The sequence below is a fragment of the Lutra lutra genome, chromosome 5, assembly GCF_902655055.1.
Source record: "Lutra lutra chromosome 5, mLutLut1.2, whole genome shotgun sequence".
Classification (NCBI taxonomy): Eukaryota; Metazoa; Chordata; class Mammalia; order Carnivora; family Mustelidae; genus Lutra; species Lutra lutra.
Genome location: NC_062282.1, coordinates 40,008,802 through 40,021,122, shown reverse-complemented (window position 1 = coordinate 40,021,122; position 12,321 = coordinate 40,008,802). Strand labels below are relative to the sequence as shown.

The 12,321-nt window shown below is 42.8% G+C and overlaps 1 protein-coding gene across 1 annotated transcript in view; it reads left to right on the top strand.

Annotated features, from left to right (window-relative positions):
* Positions 1-2,875: 2,875 nt before the first annotated feature.
* Positions 2,876-12,321, top strand: part of LOC125101136 (uncharacterized) — a 95,386-nt gene continuing 85,940 nt past the window's right edge. Inside the window, exons 1-4 of the mRNA XM_047731776.1 lie at positions 2,876-3,487; positions 3,882-4,037; positions 8,206-8,340; positions 10,258-10,315. The gene's annotated coding sequence lies outside the window, so the exon portion shown is untranslated. The remainder of the gene's footprint in view (positions 3,488-3,881; positions 4,038-8,205; positions 8,341-10,257; positions 10,316-12,321) is intronic.

The following is a 12,321-nucleotide window of genomic DNA, read 5'->3' as shown; positions in this document are numbered from 1 at the left end:
TGTGTATTTTTTAAAGGAGCCCTTACCTGTTGCTGACACAGAGGTATTTATGGATGAAATATTATGATGCTTGAGATTTAGTTCAAAATAATTAGGTAGAGAAAGGAACATAAGTACTTGGGGATGTTATTGAAACGAGATTGGCCACAGGTGACAACTGCCAAGGCCAATGATGATGACGTGTAGGTTCACAGTAACTTGTGGTCTGCCTCTGTATGTATAACTGACATTTTTCCCCCCAGGAAGAAGGTTTTGAAAGAGAGAATGAAGTGAAAGTGAGGGGGGCTTGGCGGAAAGCCATGGAATAGGAGACAACTGCAAGAAAAAACAAGTCCGTTGCCAGAATAGATTTAGAGTTGCTCGGATCTGTAAAGAGAGAAAAGCAATCAACTGAATGGAAGAATTAGCAAGAGCCTTGAACAGGTACTGCACCAAGGAAGATCATCTCCAAGCGGCCAGTAACTTCAATTTAAATAACTTTCTAACAGGTGCACGTAACTAGTGAGGCGCTACCATGAGACAAGCACTCCACACTCACTGGAAGAGCTAAAATTCAAGACAATACCAAGAAGAAGAAATAAGAGAAAAGCAGTATCAGTCTGGCATATTCATCAGCACTAAAAACTTGTGACCTAATTCCAAGGAGAAAGTATGTCGCACAGTGACTGATCCCACAGTTTCAGAGGCAACCAGAACTGGTTTAGAGTTTGGCTCCATGCTTTGCTAGTCACGTGACGCTGGACAAATCATTTAATTGTGTTTTAGTTTCCTGTCCACGGTGGAGACAATACACCCACTTCAAAAATTTACCAAAAGGGTTTGAAAAAAATCATGCATGTAAACTGCTTCTCACACTCAGCACACAGGAAACATACAATTAAGGGTGACAATGATGATTCCAGTAATGTTTGAAGCAATTCTCCTTTTGCATTTCTTAGGTAGAAAGCTCTGCCAGAGCTAGGCAGGTCGAAGGGCACAAATGGGGAAGTTTTATGACCAATGAAGTTACATAATGACTAGGACAACATCAGTCTGGGAAGCCTGTCCTCACCTGGTCATGGAGCCTTTCTAGATCTGATAACACAGCTCCTGTGACCTTCATAATGTCTGTCTTTTGTCATCCAACCATCCATCCATTTATGTATTCATTCAACAGTGAATATGTATTAGGTGCAAGGCATCAGGCCATATATATATATTTCAGAGTAAGTGAAAAACCAATTAAAAATATAAACTGATAAAGTGCTCAAGACTAAATATTTGCTATTTAACTAATTTTATGTTTATTTCTAAAGTCGATCATTCTTTCTAGTACTTTCCATATCATCATTAGCTAATAAATCACAGAAAGGCAGTGCTTATGACCTCTGTTGCCTTTTTAAATCTTTATCGCACTTAATACAGGATATTTCCTGAACATTGCTGATTGGCTAACAACTTCAAGTTGGGGACACGGGTTTCAAGCCTAACATCTTTTTCATAGGGCTGGGAGTGCATAAAGATGAGCTTTGTCACCAAGGATCATAAAAGTGATTCACATTCATTGCCAAAATTGCAAAGATTATATAAAGGAGAAAATAGGAAATAACTGTATCCTAAAAAGAATCACATTAACTGATGTCTGTCCTTTTAATCTCTTTTCATATATAATTTTACAGAACTGGGGTCATGCTGTGCACACTTTTTTTTTTTAAGATTTTATTTATTTATTTGAGAGAGAAAGCAAGAGAGAATGAGCATGCACGAGCAGGCTAAAGGGCAGAGAAAAGGAGACGACTCCCCGCTGAGCAGGGATTTTCCCCGTGTGGAGCTCCATCCAAGGATCCTGGGATCATGACCTGAGCTGAAGACAGACGCTGAACCAACTGAGCCACCCAGGTGCCCCATGCACACTGTTTTAGAACATGCTTTTATTATTACTAATATATTAGCATTTTTCTATGTTGTTGGATTTCTTCCTAAAACTTGATTTTTAATGGCTGCCCAGGGCTGATCTAACTTGTTCCCTGTTGTTTATTTGGATTTCTGTTTTAAAAGTCTTTGTAGAAGAATATTTGTGCACATTTCTTGATGATTTCCATAAAATAAATACTAGCATAGAATTACAGGGTTCGAAGTGGAATTACAGGGTCAAAAGGCATAAACACTTTTAAGGTTTCTAAAACATATTCTCCACTTGCCCTCCCAAGCTGTACCGATTCACAGCTCCCACCAGTGACTAGAGGCTGTTTCCTACTTGCCCATTATCTCGTGAACCCAGGCTATTGAATGATTTTAATCTACCCTGGCTTAATGGTTAGAAGATGAAATCCTGTTTCAATTTGCTTGTGTGATAACTTGCATTGTAGCTAGACTTTAAACAAAGAGAATAGCTTTGGTCAATCATCTTCTGCAGAAGTGGAAGAAGTGACCATATTTAAGTCTATGTGCTAAATTGCAGAACTCAAACACTTCCCATTTGTTTCTTACATGGTGTTGACCACAGCATAGATGTACAATATATTTGCACAGTTGACCCTTGAACAATGTGGAGTTTAGTGGTACCAACCCCTTCACAGTCAAAAATTCATGACTCCCCAGGTTTTGGCTCCCCCAAAACTTAACTACTCACAACCTAGTGTTGGCTGGAAGTCTTACCCATAACATAAGCTTTTATACATTGTATGTATTACATTTTGTATGTTAAATGTATTATAAACTATTCTTTCAATAAAAAAGTCTAGAAAAGTTTGTATATTATATGTATTATAAACTATATCCTTAATAATAAAATAAGCTAGAGAATGTTATAAAAATCATGAAGAAAAGAAAATGTATTTACAGTACTGTATTGTTTTTTAAAAAATCCATGTCTAGGTTGACCCTCACAGTTCAAACCCATGTCATTCAAGGGTCAACCATATATGTTTCTCTGGGGAGGAAAGATTTATAAATAAACACCATGCACTTGTGATGAGTACACTGCGTAGATGGTAAGTGTGAAAGGATGGGAAGTTGGAAAGACATAGTTAAGACACAAAGAAGGCAAGGATCATATGTGCTCCTGCTCTCTTGCCCAGAAGAAAAGAATGAAAACACAAATGGGAAAGGTAAGTTGAGGTCAGATTGGGGAGGGCCTTGAATGACAAGACAAAGAACTTGGATGAAATCCAGTGGTCAGTGGGGAGCCAATGAATATTTTTAAGAAGAGTAGTATAATCAAAACAGTTATTTAGGACAAGGAACCTGGGAAGGGGATGGGTTGGAAGAGGGGAGCTCTAGGGTGGTTGGAGGTAACAAAAGAAAATAAATGTGATGACTTAGCAGGAAAACATTTTAGTGGAAACAGCAGTTAGGGCCAACTGAGTGACTTGAGGTAATGAGAAGTTTGAAACCAGCCTCCTTACCTTTATTACCTGCCTGTCACTCCAGAGCCCCATTGTCCAGAACAATGAAGATGGGATTGGACTGCCTCCAAAGATGGACTGGGTGAACTCCAATGATCCAGGTGGGTGAGTGGAGGTTCTGTAGGGCTGCTCCTCTCCCCACCTGCTGCCTGTGGAAGAATTCCAAAGGTCCAAGAAGTCCCACAGGCCCCCCCCCCCCAGAAAGGGCTTCATTGAACACAAGCAGTTTTAACAAATCTCCAAGGCAGGGATCCACTTCTGAGGCTGCATGGCTGGAACATTTTTCCAGATGCAGTAGCACTCTACATCATCCAACAACCGCTTAATGACAAAAACTACAGATTGTTCCTCTGTTCAGGCCCACCTTCACAGATATGCAACCAGTGCATTCACATGGCAGGCCACACTCAAAAGGGCCCTGTTCTTATTTTAATGCTCTGCTGGCACCATCTTGAAATTCTTAATAACTCTACCCTTTCACTTATGTTTTGTAAGTGAAGTCTGATGGGATGATGGAGGCTGCATGTGACTAGAGGGGCTGCCACAGTATGTGTGTCTCTGCCCATCTAGTCATACATAGCGCCTCAGATGCCCCCTCAGCACACATTCCCAGTGGACCCACGGTGCATATGGTTTCAAACTAACCAGAAGGTAATCGTTTTTGGTTGATAACTAGGTAAGAGGGAGCCCTGGTATCTGCCTGAGGCCATGCATTGCATCCAAACCTGACTTTGCATCAAATGCAAGGAAAAGGCAAATGGTATTCTAAGAAACACCAACAAGCAAGGAACTCTATCATATTCTTTGTTACGTGTGTTTCTTCTCTGTTTTAGCCAACCACTCACACCTAAAACAAGGACCTTAAAAGAGGGGAAAAGAAGAGGAACCCGTAGTTCCAGTTCTTTTCTGTCTATCCTTACACTTCAGTAGCCAAAAGTAGTGAGTTGGTGAATGTGAACGCATCAAGAAGTGAAATAAAAACAGATGAGTTCATTTTGTGTGCATTGTACAAAGTAAAAAATATGAATTGTAGAATTTCAGTGATTCTGCTTATGAAGTAAACTGGCATTGCACAATACAAAGATGAAAGGCGATATTATTTTTTTAATTTTTTTTACTTAAACTGTCATTAAAAAATAAATCCAAATCACCAAGACCAGTTAACAAGAAGATCATGCAATAAAAGAAAAAGCTTTATATTAATGGCATTTTTTTTCTTTTTCGTGGACAAGGGTCTCCATATTTTTGTCTTGCACTGGGCCCTGCAAATTATGGAGCTAGCCCTACCCACAAGACATCATATGCGTTCCGAGACAAATTAACTGGGTTTGAATTCCAGCACTGGCACTTGCTGATCTTGGGCAAATCGTCCTTTCCAAAGCTCAGTTTACTCGTATGTAAAATTGGGATATTAACAGTTCATAGCATTTAACCATAAAGTCTTTATAAGGATTACATGAGCTACTACACGTACGTAGTACCTTGTCTGCCGTAGAGCACATGCTTCATAAATATTAGCTCTTACAGTCAGTGTAACTTAGTTCTTTCGGGGGGTAAATTGTTAGTTACTGCAATCATTGGCAGTGGTCTCCCACCGAGTGGTGATGCTACCACAGCATCGCTGTGTGTGCTTTACTCTGCCTGCCCGCCCTCCCCTGAGTCCCTCTCTCAGTGGCATAAGCAAGCTCCTCCGGGGAGCTATGCCTGTCCTTTAGCGTGGGGGCACTTCCATGATGTTGTCACTCATAAGTCACTGCCATCATATGGATGGCTGATTCCAAATGGAGCCCCCATCCTCAGTCTCATTACTATGGCCAGGATAACAGGGTCACATGTTAAAAGGCATAAGAGACTCCCAATAGGAGGCCATGGTGTATGGTAACCCCTTTGATGCTTCCCAGGTTGTGGCAATGTAATGAGTAGGCACCTTGTGTTTCCCCTTGGGAACAAAGTCTGGCTGCCCTATAAGGTATTCTCTGAAACTCATAGGTCTTTTTAATGATTTGGTTGTCCAGGAGGGATCAGAAAGATGCATAAGTACATTTCCTTTGGCAGAATGCAATGCTGAAATCATCATCCTATCTTTTGAACGCAGAGGAAAAAATTATACATTGATATTGACATGAACTCTTGCCATTAAAAGCATTATTCCCACAGATATCCAGCAGGGCTCCCGAGGGTGTGGGCTGTAGATGGCAAAAAAGGAACCCAGAGTACAGCTGTGAATGTAGATTCCCAGGCCTTGCTCCTAGAGCTACTGAATCAGATTATCTATAAGTGGAAGGCCCAGGAATCTGTATTTTAGTAGGCTCCCCAGGTGACTCTAACCATCTCCCTCTAGGTGTTTGTGGGTGAACAATGATGAAGAGAAATTAGGAATAAGGAAGTTCATTTTTCCAGGAGCTGTTAAACTTAACCTACATCAGCCATGTTCTTCCTGAAGTTGTGGCTGGGCAAAGATATGTGAGCCTACAGGTCCTCTGTAGTGTTGGGGTTCTGAGTGCCAAGTGGTATGTCATCCCTGTTGAGATATAAAGGGACCCATAGGAAGCAGAACGAGGATCAGGATCTGAGAAAGAAACAGGGTCATATTGAGGACTCTGAAGAAAAGCATTTGAAGATTTGCCTGAGGTTTTGGTGTGCTCCAAGTCAGCAGGTGTCAAACAGCAAGATGTTCCAGTGGGCACAAAGTTGGATGGTTTTATGGAAACCAACATCTAGATCTTCAGCTGACATATACATTCATTGCTACAACTCATCTGCCCAAGATTAGGTCAGCATTCTGCTTCTCCAAATTTTTCTCTGTTCCACAACTTCTCCTCCCACTTCGGGATAGGAAGGCAGACCTCTCATAGTCCAGTAGAGTTGGTTAGGCATGCACTGACCCATGAGCTGAGAGAAGGGCAGTGTTAGAGAAGCAAAGGCATCTGGGACACCCCCCCCCCCGGAAAGACATCAGTGCCTTAAACAAATGCCTCTAGACCCTGCAACACCCTCCCAAACTTGTCAGAAGACCCCTGATGACTTGCCTTTTTGCACTTACTGTGGTCAAATGATGTGAGCTGAGTGTCAAACAAAGGCAAGTAACCAGAGACCAGAACTTTGAAATGCGTCCCCTTTCGAATGTGTCCAGGAGCCCCTTTCCCTGCAGTATGCAGCGGCTTGTCCTTAGAAGGAACACGGGCTGCTACCTCCCTTCAATACAGTACCTACAGTATGGGGCTGGAAAAGTCATCAAAGCGTTAAAGGTATTAGGGGTGTTTACTCCACATTCCTATGTATTTGCTGCCCAATTAACATGATTTGCAGCTGAGAAAATAATACTCTCCTCCATCAGAGATAAATTGGGTCCCCAAACTGTGAAACAAAGGAGAGGGAACTGGTGATGTTTATAGAAGTTATTGCAAACAAATGCACTTCAAAAGGAGCTGTGGTGACAGATTCTGTTTCACAGGGTCGTCCCAATTCTTCGTCTCCCGAGAACCTTCCTCAGACTCTGCTGGGTATTTTCACCACCAGCCTGCTGCTTTAGGATATAGTGCAGTGTGTGGATTTAGTCTAGACCTGTGCTGTCCAATGCTGTAGCACCTTTGAAAGGTGGCGGGTCCCAACTGAGGTGTGTTGTAAGTATAAAATACACACCCGATTTCAACGAAGACCTGGTACCAGAAAAAATGTCAAATATCTCCTTGACAACTTTTATAGGGATTACATGTTGAAATGATACAATTTGGGATATACTGGGTTAGACGAAATATATTATTAAAATTCATCTCCCCGGTTCATGTTTTTGTTTGTTTTTTGTTTTTTTTTTTTTAGCGTGGCTGCTAGAAAATTTAAAATGACATGCGTCCTCCGTATTTGTGGCTTGCACTATATTTCTGTTTGGTCTGTCAGTGTAGACCGAGGGCCGAGCAGCCTTTGGCAGAGGCTGAGGGGAAAGCGGAAGTCCAGTTCCGAACAATAAATGGAGCTGGGCCTATTCGGGGCTGACAGTGACCCCTCTTGCTGAAAGGAGGTACGTTTGTGACAGTTGCAGCATGTGGAGCCCAGGCTAACAGATTGTAAACTGCCTTCCTTCTGGTTCTAATCCTTACTTCACCTCAAAGGAACTTGAATATTTAAACCAAATGGCACGGGAGGTTTCGGTAGGCTGATGCATGGCTCTCCGTTCGGCCATTTGAGAAATACGACTGCAGTCTCGGCGCCACGGAGCCCCAGTCGCCGCCATGTCCCCGCGCAAGTCTGGCACCGCGCTAATGAGCGGATGAGATTTTTTTTTTCCCCTCCCTCACTTGTTTGATATTAAATAGGAAAGACTTTAGAATTCAACGTTTACAGATAGTGTGGAAATTGGAAGTGTGGGTTTGGGTTGAGCCAACAGATCCAAAGACTGCAGTTGCCTGGTGGTTGGAGAAGAAGGCGGCTGGCGGCCATGATGAGCCCCCAGCCCGGGGCGCGGGAGCTCCGGGACCCCTTCCTCCTCTCTAGAGGTGAAGACCCCCGCCCTTAATTCCACTGTGGGGCCTGCTCTGCCCAAACAGCCTTTTTTAAGGTAACAACTTATTGGTCTCTGCCAAGAATTTAAAGCGTTTCCTTTAGGAGGCTGAGGACGTTTGTGGTGTCCAGAAGCTGGTGCCAGGCCTCACCTTGGGTCCCTCACGTCACAACAACAACAACAGTAATAATAATAGTAATAATAATAGCCAATATTTACTGAGTACTTACTATGGGCTCGAAATACGTCATCTCACTCTTCGACCCCGTGTGCCATAAAGGGTTTTTTGTTTTGTTCTGTTTTCGTTTTGTGTTTTTCAAGTTGTCCAAGGTTACATAATGAGGCAGTCTGACGAGAGCCCGCGCTTAGAACCCCTCCGCGTTTAGAACCTCCCCGCTGTTCTTGTGGAGAAGCAGTATTAACACCTAGGCGGTGTTCATCAGAAGTAGCAAAATGGTGAGTTGGAACATCTTCCGTAATTCAGGGTGCCGGGGAGAGAGAAAGAGAGAGAGAGAGAGAGAGAGAGAGAGAGAGAGAGAGAGAGAGTGTGTGTGTGTGTGTGTGTGTGTGTGTGTCCGACCCAAATGTTAAGGTTCACTAATATGGTATTACGGTAATACATTTTAGAGAAGAATGTCTCTATGAGGGGCACCTGGGTGGCTCAGTGGGTTAAGCCTCTGCCTTAGGCTCAGGTGATGATCTCAGGGTCCTGGCATGGAGCCCCGTATCAGGCTCTCTGCTCAGCAGGGCCCTGTTTCCCCCTCTCTCTCTCTGCCTGCCTCTCTGCCTACTTGTGATCTCTTTCTCTCTCTCTCTAATAAATAAATAAATAAATAAATAAATTCTTTAAAATAGATATAATAATTATACAAAGGTGAACTGCTCTGACCTCCAAGAGCTCATCCATCTCTGGGGTGTCTGTGGCCCTAAGACACCACACACAGCCCATTGGGCACTCAGAGTATTGTGGAGCTCCTGGTGAGCTGTGTTAGGAGATCCAAATTTGAATTCTCCTTCTGCCACTTGCACTCAACATGAGCTCCACCAAACCTTCATGTAGTCACTGCTCCTGTCAGGTAGCTGTGCTTCCCCCCAAGTTCTCTAGAAAATTAAACTGGATTCTGTTGAGCTTTCCTAAAAGGAATATTCTCACAGTCCATTTGTACAAAGCAGAAGGCCTTGCCTTACCAGACTTCTCACCACACATCCCTGTCTTGAGTTGGTGTAAACAGCCAATCCCCAAGATGAGCTTTCATCTCTGAAAATGGCCTCTCTGAATCTCAATGGCAATGAGGGGGGGCCATGGCAAAGATTCTCCTAATGACTCTTTCTAATGGAGATCTGGAGCAGCAGTGAGAAACTGGGGAAATCAGGGACTTCAGGGGAACCAGTACAAGATCCAGATGCACCATGGAACCACCCCTACAGTCCAAAGCTTCTGTCACAAGGCTAAGGAATTTCTTCGCCCACTTTCCCCAGCCACACACCTCCTCTTCTTTTCCTCAAATTCTTCAAGAAGCTATATCAGGAAGGAGATGCCATGGACTTTGGAGGAAAGATAAAAATCAGTTTTTTCAATAGAAAGCCTGTATGGATGTATGGTGAGTGAGAACACCATTTTAAAATGTTTAGAAATAAGGAGAATTTTCTCCTTAGCTGAGGAGCTTGTAGAAGAGAATGATTAAAAGAAGCACAAGATTATCCTACTACTTCCGGTGTCCCTGTACTGGGCTGCCATATCTCGTGCCAAATTAGGACAAGAGGGATTTGCTATGAAGTGTCTTCCATGTGGCTGAGCTCAAGGCTGTCAAGCCACAAAAATAAGCAAATAAATTAAATCTTAAGACATGGCTCTTGATTTGAGGGGCTTGTTGCGAATTTACACATAGAAAACCGAAACCATCCAAGGCAGTCCACAAAGCTGCTGAGCCATCTCTAGGGGAGCTGTGCGATCCTTCAGACAGAGCATGTGCTCCATTCTTCAGAGGGTTCTCAGACTCTGTGGAAAAGAGACAGTTGTGTAGTGTATGTGAGGGGTACCAAAACACACCTGTCCTCTGAGGGTGCAACTACTGGGTCTGTCATGGGTCCCGCTAGCTTCCCCTAGACAGGTCACCCTTTTTATGGATCTCATTAGCCCTTCTGGGTCCATCACATCTTACTTTCCAAAGACTTGCTGTTGGTTGTAGTACATATCAGACTATATATGTTTTCATTGACTTACCTGAAAACCTTGAAGATTTAACTTTCACATAATATACTAGGTTTGATGTAAAAAGGGGGAGGAAAAGTGTGTTAGCCTATTGTCAGTATGCTGTGCTGAAAGCATTCCCCCAACACATGTCAACTCTGTAATTCACTTAACTTTTCCAGATGTGGCTGGAAGGGCTGCTGAGTCAGTGACATTGCAGATGGATGGCCACAGCCCATGGTAGGCGGATGAACATGGGTACCTTTGAAGTGATGGGGTGACTCTTCTCATCTATTAGCCAGAAGGAAAAGCTATCTTCTTCTGTTGAGTCCTTAGTTCATTCCACTTCAAGAAGACCATATAATTAGCATATATCAGCACTTGAAACTGGGGTCTGGAGCTCTCATTCCTATCCACCGAGCATGTAGCCTGGAGCCCCAGTGGAGTCAAAATAAAGCTAATGCCAAGGAGAGCTAGAGGCTGTTGTACAGTGCATGCTGTTCATGTATAGAAGACTATATTGCAATTAACCTGTTTAATCAAACTTTCTTCCCAAGCACACAGAGCAAGGCACCCCTGTTCCTTACAGTGAGCTATATAGTTCATCCTGTCACATCCTACATATGGCAATCTTAGAGCATAATAGCTCTCGAACTCCAGGAAGGAAAATGACAATTGGAAACACAAACATGAGAAAGAGCTCTTTAGCCTTCCATCTTCTTGCAGATAAGGTAGTAAAAGAGTTTTCTGGTCTTCGTCTTCAGCAGGATGGACTGAACTTTGGCATCACAGTAGCATTGGTTGACAATAGGCTCTGTTAAGTATTTAGGCAAGTTATTGAACCTCTAGAAAACTTGGTTTCATCTTCTGCGAAACTGGAGTAATACTCAACCTTGCAGAGATACAATGAGAGCAAAGATCACAAAAGAAAAGCCACAGTGTAATACTTGACATGTAAATAGGTCCTCCAGGTTGATAGCCATTTGTAAGAGCATAATGGAAATCATTTTTTCCTTCTAGTTCAGTACACAATACATGAAGCTAGTCATTAATGAGCCTGTAGGAATCTGAACATCTAGAAGCTCTGTTTGCAGGCTGACACAGGATCCGTAACACAGAATTTGATTGGCCTAATGGCCAATGTATTTGAGGAGGGTTATCTCGTTCCAGCCCTTTTTTCAGATTGACAGTAAAGTAAAATCTACATTTGCAAACCACTGATTATGGAAGCTCAATTGTTAAAAACAATTTTGTACCTCATTAAAAGATTCACTACAGAGGGCTTTTGAAGGGGCAAGCCCCTCCTCCAGTGCCTTACAATTTTAATATTAGTTTATTGAGACCAAGTCAGGGACCAGTTCTTAGGATACACCTGTTGTCTCAAACTCAAAAGTAACACCAAGGAGTATAGTGAAGTTCACGAAGACCTCAGGGATCAAAATGAAAAACAGTTTCAACAGCATATTTAGTAAAATTACTTTTTTTTAAAACATTTTATTTATTTATTTATTTATTTGAGAGAAGAGAGAGACAGTGAGAGAGAGCATGAGCGAGGAGAAGGTCAGAGGGAGAAGCAGACTCCCCGTGGAGCTGGGAGCCTGATGTGGGACTCGATCCTGGGACTCCAGGATCATGACCTGAGCTGAAGGCAGTCGCTTAACCAACTGAGCCACCCAGGCGCCCTAGTAAAATTACTTTTATCCTTCTGTTTCCCTGCAGAAGATGAACTGGGATTCTCAGATAGTATAGGTCCCTGTCCAGAGCATTCTGTGTTTCATGTGGCAGTATGGCACTGTGGCTCTCTCGGTTTCAATTACATAACAGTAATTAGCAATTCTACTTCTCTCCTCTGTTGCATCATAGAATTACTGAATATAGAATTGAAGGAATAGAGAGCTCTAGCCCGGTATCTTCAATCCAGAAGTAAGAAAACTGGTAGTGGTAGATTGTGTTCTTTGCTTCTGATTATTTTTTCCTCCCCGCCATCACCATGCCCCATGGGCTCGGCCAGGTGACCTGCGCTGGCCAATGGGATGTGGGTGGATGCGGCATTTGCTTCAGAGCAGAAACATTAAATGCAATGCTTAGTTTGGCTGGGGTCTTCTTGTTTCAGCCCTTCCCCATAACAGCACATCCTGGCTGCAACTTGACTCTGACTTTTGGAGCGAAGCAGAACAGTAGCCAATTTATATTCCTCTCTAATAAGAGCAAGAAATGGTTTTCTAAATTCCTTAGGTATTAGAGTT